Source organism: Syngnathus scovelli, chromosome 19 (genome assembly GCF_024217435.2).
Source record: "Syngnathus scovelli strain Florida chromosome 19, RoL_Ssco_1.2, whole genome shotgun sequence".
Lineage (NCBI taxonomy): Eukaryota > Metazoa > Chordata > Actinopteri > Syngnathiformes > Syngnathidae > Syngnathus > Syngnathus scovelli.
In genome coordinates this window covers 12,223,012-12,230,511 of record NC_090865.1, presented here as the reverse complement: position 1 = coordinate 12,230,511, position 7,500 = coordinate 12,223,012, and the positions used below count along the sequence as shown (strand labels likewise).

General features: G+C 50.5%; 5 non-coding genes across 5 annotated transcripts; all 5 read left to right on the top strand.

Annotated features, from left to right (window-relative positions):
- Positions 1–1,708: 1,708 nt before the first annotated feature.
- Positions 1,709–1,827, top strand: LOC125987609 (5S ribosomal RNA). Its single transcript, XR_007488084.1, has one exon. It is a non-coding gene; the product is annotated as a 5S ribosomal RNA (ribosomal RNA).
- A 632-nt stretch (positions 1,828–2,459) lies between these two features.
- LOC125987616 (5S ribosomal RNA) lies at positions 2,460–2,578 on the top strand. Its single transcript, XR_007488091.1, has one exon. It is a non-coding gene; the product is annotated as a 5S ribosomal RNA (ribosomal RNA).
- Positions 2,579–3,421: 843 nt separating this feature from the next.
- On the top strand, positions 3,422–3,540 carry LOC125987598 (5S ribosomal RNA). Its single transcript, XR_007488073.1, has one exon. It is a non-coding gene; the product is annotated as a 5S ribosomal RNA (ribosomal RNA).
- Positions 3,541–4,172: 632 nt separating this feature from the next.
- On the top strand, positions 4,173–4,291 carry LOC125987612 (5S ribosomal RNA). The gene has a single exon (XR_007488087.1). It is a non-coding gene; the product is annotated as a 5S ribosomal RNA (ribosomal RNA).
- An 844-nt stretch (positions 4,292–5,135) lies between these two features.
- On the top strand, positions 5,136–5,254 carry LOC125987602 (5S ribosomal RNA). Its single transcript, XR_007488077.1, has one exon. It is a non-coding gene; the product is annotated as a 5S ribosomal RNA (ribosomal RNA).
- The last annotated feature ends 2,246 nt before the right edge of the window (positions 5,255–7,500 follow it).

Below are 7,500 nucleotides of genomic sequence, written 5' to 3'. Positions count from 1 at the left end.
TCCGCTCGGCGGGGGCTATTTTCGGCCACTTGGCTCGTGCGCACGGCCTCCCGGATGTGCCGGGCGGGTGCGCGAGCTCGCCGGCCGCTGGAAGTCGAATGAGGCGCCGCGACCACCTCCGCGGTGCTTATAAACTGCCGATCCGCTCGGCGGGGGGTATTTTCGGCCACTTGGCTCGTGCGCACGGCCTCCCGGATGTGCCGGGCGGGTGCGCGAGCTCGCCGGCCGCTTGAAGTCGAATGAGGCGCCGCGACCACCTCCGCGGTGCTTATAAACAGCCGATCCGCTCGGCGGGGGCTATTTTCGGCCACTTGGCTCGTGCGCACGGCCTCCCGGATGTGCCGGGCGGGTGCGCGAGCTCGCCGGCCGCTGGAAGTCGAATGAGGCGCCGCGACCACCTCCGCGGTGCTTACAAACAGCCGATCCGCTCGGCGGGGGCTATTTTCGGCCACTTGGCTCGTGCGCACGGCCTCTCGGATGTGCCGGGCGGGTGCGCGAGCTCGCCGGCCGCTGGAAGTCGAATGAGGCGCCGCGACCACCTCCGCGGTGCTTATAAACAACCGATCCGCTCGGCGGGGGCTATTTTCGGCCACTTGGCTCGTGCGCACGGCCTCCCGGATGTGCCGGGCGGGTGCGCGAGCTCGCCGGCCGCTGGAAGTCGAATGAGGCGCCGCGACCACCTCCGCGGTGCTTATAAACAGCCGATCCGCTCGGCGGGGGCTATTTTCGGCCACTTGGCTTGTGCGCACGGCCTCCTGGATGTGCCGGGCGGGTGCGCGAGCTCGCCGGCCGCTGGAAGTCGAATGAGGCGCCCGACCACCTCCGCGGTGCTTATAAACAGCCGATCCGCTCGGCGGGGCTATTTTCGGCCACTTGGCTCGTGCGCACGGCCTCCCGGATGTGCCGGGCGGGTGCGCGAGCTCGCCGGCCGCTGGAAGTCGAATGAGGCGCCGCGACCACCTCCGCGGTGCTTATAAACAGCCGATCCGCTCGGCGGGGGCTATTTTCGGCCACTTGGCTCGTGCGCACGGCCTCCCGGATGTGCCGGGCGGGTGCGCGAGCTCGCCGGCCGCTGGAAGTCCAATGAGGCGCCGCGATCTCCTCCGCGGTGCTTATAAAGTGCCGATCCGCTCGGCTTGGAGCTATTTCCGGCCTCCCGTTGGTGCCGGGCGGCGTGCGCGAGCTCGCCGGCCGCGATCTCCTCCGCGGTGCTTATAAACAGCAGCATGCGCACGGCCTCCCAGAATTTGAACACATTTCGTCAATAAATTTCGCATATTGAATTTTGAAGTTTAATATAATGCAACAATTGAGCTCGACTTATACAAAGGATATATCATAAAATCGTAAATTTCCGTCGAATTTTAGGGGGTCGACTTATACACCGAGTCGACCTGTACACCGGCAAATACGGTAAATACGATTAAATAAAATGATACGACTGGCATAAAAACAAATATAAACCACATAAAAATAAAAGTCACCATTACGTTGAATTATTGGGAGCACCGAGCTTGTTTCTCAGAAACGAGCCGGTCCCATCCAGGCGTAATCGGAGACAATGAAACCCGAAGTGGTTAAAGTTTGTCTTTTAATGCAGGATGCTTGGTCTCCATGTGCCGAAGCAGTTTTGAAGGCTTCATTGGCTCGCTCGCTAGTTTCAGGGGCGATTGTGTCTATAAAATGCAAAATGTTGGGTCACCTCACGGCTTACGGCCATACTACCCTGAGAACGCCCGATCTCGTCCGATCTCGGAAGCTAAGCAGGGTCGGGCCTGGTTAGTACTTGGATGGGAGACCGCCTGGGAATACCAGGTGCTGTAAGCTTTTTCTTTTTCTTATGTGCACTTCAATCGTTTAAGAAGCTATTTTTTACAACACCCATCACGAATGGCATCCGGAAACAGCAAGCCTAATTTAAACTCCGACATTGAAACTATAACACGAGTTTGAAAGCTATATTATGTGGTGACATCCACAGCATTGTAGTTAAATTTTTTACCGCTAGAGAGCAGACTATGTACAGTGAGCATGGCTCCCTGTGAACTCAAAGCAGCAGGCTTGACTTGTAAAAGAACCCAACACAACACTTCCATGAAGTGTTTTTAAACTTTTCAAGGCATTTATTTTGATTCAGCAAAATGCAGGTCGCAACGGCAAATTCGTGCTACCGCATAAAAAGCTGTCAATAACTTTTCATGATAGCCATGTTTCCAGAAAACACCAAAAGCCTTGGAAGAAAGACTGTTTCGGCCCTGGTTGTAAAAAAAACAAAAAAAAACAAAAGTGAAGGGTGACCGTCCGGGAATACCAGGTGCTGAAAGCTTTTTTTTTTTTTTTTTTTTCCCACGTCAATTGTGAAAGGAAACTTTTACCACAGCCATCAAGTCCCGCCGCTGCTTGGCATGGTTTCAGGGGCGATTGTGTCTATAAAATGAAAAATTCTGAGCGGTCTCACGGCTTACGGCCATACTACCCTGAGAGCGCCCGATCTCGTCCGATCTCGGAGGCTAAGCAGGGTCGGGCCTGGTTAGTACTTGGATGGGAGACCGCCTGGGAATACCAGTTACCGTAAGCTTTTTTTTTTTTTTTTTTTTTCTTATGTGCACTTCAATCGTTTAAGCCAAGAACTTTTTACAGCACCCATCAAGAATGGCATTCGGAAACTGCAAGCCTAGTTTGAACTCCGACACTGAAACTACAACACGAGTTTAAAACCTACATTGTGTGGCGACAGCCATAGCATTGCAGTTCACGTTTTTACCGCTAGAGGACAGACTATGTACAGTGAATAAAGAGCATGGCTCCCTGTGAACTCAAAGCAGCAGTCTTTACTTGTAAAAGATCCCAGCACAACACATTGTGCTTCCATGTAGTGTTTTTACCTTTTTCATGACATTTATTTTGATACAGCCAAATGCAGGTTTTGTGCACTTCACTTTTCCGTTGGGCATTCGCGTAGAACCCTATTCCAGTTACGGCCAGATTCTTTTAGACTAGTGGTACCCAAACTTTCTTGCGCCACGGACCGGCTACGCGTCAGAAATATTTTTGCGGACCTGCCTTTATATATATAAATAAACAATAAATCTATATAAATAAATACTACATTTATAATAAATATATATAAATAGGATTAAATAAAATGATACGACTGGCATAAAAACAAATATAAACCACATAAAAATAAAAGTCACCATTACGTTGAATTATTGGGAGCACCGAGCTTGTTTCTCAGAAACGAGCCGGTCCCATCCAGGCGTAATCGGAGACAATGAAACCCAAAGTGGTTAAGGTTTGTCTTTTAATGCAGGATGCTTGGTCTCCATGTGCCGAAGCAGTTTTGAAGGCTTCATTGGCTCGCTCGCTAGTTTCAGGGGCGATTGTGTCTATAAAATGCAAAATGTTGGGTCACCTCACGGCTTACGGCCATACTACCCTGAGAACGCCCGATCTCGTCCGATCTCGGAAGCTAAGCAGGGTCGGGCCTGGTTAGTACTTGGATGGGAGACCGCCTGGGAATACCAGGTGCTGTAAGCTTTTTCTTTTTCTTATGTGCACTTCAATCGTTTAAGAAGCTATTTTTTACAACACCCATCACGAATGGCATCCGGAAACAGCAAGCCTAATTTAAACTCCGACATTGAAACTATAACACGAGTTTGAAAGCTATATTATGTGGTGACATCCACGGCATTGTAGTTAAATTTTTTACCGCTAGAGAGCAGACTATGTACAGTGAGCATGGCTCCCTGTGAACTCAAAGCAGCAGGCTCGACTTGTAAAAGAACCCAACACAACACTTCCATGAAGTGTTTTTAAACTTTTCAAGGCATTTATTTTGATTCAGCAAAATGCAGGTCGCAACGGCAAATTCGTGCTACCGCATAAAAAGCTGTCAATAACTTTTCATGATAGCCATGTTTCCAGAAAACACCAAAAGCCTTGGAAGAAAGACTGTTTCGGCCCTGGTTGTAAAAAAAAAACAAAAAAAAACAAAAGGGAAGGGTGACCGTCCGGGAATACCAGGTGCTGAAAGCCTTTTTTTTTTTTTTTTTCCCACGTCAATTGTGAAAGGAAACTTTTACCACAGCCATCAAGTCCCGCCGCTGCTTGGCATGGTTTCAGGGGCGATTGTGTCTATAAAATGAAAAATTCTGAGCGGTCTCACGGCTTACGGCCATACTACCCTGAGAGCGCCCGATCTCGTCCGATCTCGGATGCTAAGCAGGGTCGGGCCTGGTTAGTACTTGGATGGGAGACCGCCTGGGAATACCAGTTACCGTAAGCTTTTTTTTTTTTTTTTTTTTTTCTTATGTGCACTTCAATCGTTTAAGCCAAGAACTTTTTACAGCACCCATCAAGAATGGCATTCGGAAACTGCAAGCCTAGTTTGAACTCCGACACTGAAACTACAACACGAGTTTAAAACCTACATTGTGTGGCGACAGCCATAGCATTGCAGTTCACGTTTTTACCGCTAGAGGACAGACTATGTACAGTAAATAAAGAGCATGGCTCCCTGTGAACTCAAAGCAGCAGTCTTTACTTGTAAAAGATCCCAGCACAACACATTGTGCTTCCATGTAGTGTTTTTACCTTTTTCATGACATTTATTTTGATACAGCCAAATGCAGGTTTTGTGCACTTCACTTTTCCGTTGGGCATTCGCGTAGAACCCTATTCCAGTTACGGCCAGATTCTTTTAGACTAGTGGTACCCAAACTTTCTTGCGCCACGGACCGGCTACGCGTCAGAAATATTTTTGCGGACCTGCCTTTATATATATAAATAAACAATAAATCTATATAAATAAATACTACATTTATAATAAATATATATAAATAGGATTAAATAAAATGATACGACTGGCATAAAAACAAATATAAACCACATAAAAATAAAAGTCACCATTACGTTGAATTATTGGGAGCACCGAGCTTGTTTCTCAGAAACGAGCCGGTCCCATCCAGGCGTAATCGGAGACAATGAAACCCAAAGTGGTTAAGGTTTGTCTTTTAATGCAGGATGCTTGGTCTCCATGTGCCGAAGCAGTTTTGAAGGCTTCATTGGCTTGCTCGCTAGTTTCAGGGGCGATTGTGTCTATAAAATGCAAAATGTTGGGTCACCTCACGGCTTACGGCCATACTACCCTGAGAACGCCTGATCTCGTCTGATCTCGGAAGCTAAGCAGGGTCGGGCCTGGTTAGTACTTGGATGGGAGACTGCCTGGGAATACCAGGTGCTGTAAGCTTTTTCTTTTTCTTATGTGCACTTCAAGCTCTTTTTTTTTTTTTTCTTATGTGCACTTCAATCGTTTAAGCCAAGAACTTTTTACAGCACCCATCACGAATGGCATTCGGAAACTGCAAGCCTAGTTTGAACTCCGACACTGAAACTACAACACGAGTTAAAAACCTCTATGTACAGTGAATAAAGAGCATGGCTCCCTGTGAACTCAAAGCAGCAGTCTTTACTTGTAAAAGAACCCAGCACAACACATTGCGCTTCCATGTAGTGTTTTTACCTTTTTCATGACATTTATTTTGATACAGCCAAATGCAGGTTTTTTGCACTTCACTTTTCCGTTGGGCATTCGCGTAGAACCCTATTCCAGTTACGGCCAGATTCTTTTAGACTAGTGGTCCCCAACCTTTCTTGCGCCACGGACCGGCTACGCGTCAGAAATATTTTTGCGGACCTGCCTTTATATATATAAATAAACAATAAATCTATATAAATAAATACTACATTTATAATAAGTATATATACCGTATTTGCCGGTGTATTGGTCGACCTTTTTCGATCCAAAATCGACCGAAAAAAATCGACCTCGACTTATACACCGAGTCATAAAATTTAACTTCGTATTCATCGCTTCAAATGTGATGGTAACCAAGGCCGTTTCTCATGCATCTCATTGTGCGTTGCACTTAGAAAATTTGAACCGGGCGGCGTGCGCGAGTGCGCGGCCCGCTGGAAGTCGAATGAGGCGCCGCGACCACCTCCGCGGTGCTTATAAACAGCCGATCCGCTCGGCGGGGGCTATTTTCGGCCACTTGGCTCGTGCGCACGGCCTCCCGGATGTGCCGGGCGGGTGCGCGAGCTCGCCGGCCGCTGGAAGTCGAATGAGGCGCCGCGACCACCTCCGCGGTGCTTATAAACAGCCGATCCGCTCGGCGGGGGCTATTTTCGGCCACTTGGCTCGTGCGCACGGCCTCCCGGAGTTGCCGGGCGGGTGCGCGAGCTCGCCGGCCGCTGGAAGTCGAATGAGGCGCCGCGACCACCTCCGCGGTGCTTACAAACAGCCGATCCGCTCGGCGGGGGCTATTTTCGTCCACTTGGCTCGTGCGCACGGCCTCCCGGATGTGCCGGGCGGGTGCGCGAGCTCGCCGGCCGCTGGAAGTCGAATGAGGCGCCGCGCCCACCTCCGCGGTGCTTATAAACAGCCGATCCGCTCGGCGGGGGCTATTTTCGGCCACTTGGCTCGTGCGCACGGCCTCCCGGATGTGCCGGGCGGGTGCGCGAGCTCGCCGGCCGCCGGAAGTCGAATGAGGCGCCGCGACCACCTCCGCGGTGCTTATAAACAGCCGATCCGCTCGGCGGGGGCTATTTTCGGCCACTTGGCTCGTGCGCACGGCCTCCCGGATGTGCCGGGCGGGTGCGCGATCTCGCCGGCCGCTGGAAGTCGAATGAGGCGCCGCGACCACCTCCGCGGTGCTTATAAACAGCCGATCCGCTCGGCGGGGGCTATTTTCGGCCACTTGGCTCGTGCGCACGGCCTCCCGGATGTGCCGGGCGGGTGCGCGAGCTCGCCGGCCGCTGGAAGTCGAATGAGGCGCCGCGACCACCTCCGCGGTGCTTATAAACTGCCGATCCGCTCGGCGGGGGCTATTTTCGGCCACTTGGCTCGTGCGCACGGCCTCCCGGATGTGCCGGGCGGGTGCGCGAGCTCGCCGGCCGCTAGAAGTCCAATGAGGCGCCGCGATCTCCTCCGCGGTGCTTTTAAAGTGCCGATCCGCTCGGCTTGGAGCTATTTCCGGCCTCCCGTTGGTGCCGGGCGGCGTGCGCGAGCTCGCCGGCCGCGATCTCCTCCGCGGTGCTTATAAACAGCAGCATGCGCACGGCCTCCCAGAATTTGAACACATTTCGTCAATAAATTTCGCATATTGAATTTTGAAGTTTAATATAATGCAACAATTGAGCTCGACTTATACAAAGGATATATCATAAAATCGTAAATTTCCGTCGAATTTTAGGGGGTCGACTTATACACCGAGTCGACCTGTACACCGGCAAATACGGTAAATACGATTAAATAAAATGATACGACTGGCATAAAAACAAATATAAACCACATAAAAATAAAAGTCACCATTACGTTGAATTATTGGGAGCACCGAGCTTGTTTCTCAGAAACGAGCCGGTCCCATCCAGGCGTAATCGGAGACAATGAAACCCGAAGTGGTTAAGGTTTGTCTTTTAATGCAGGATGCTTGG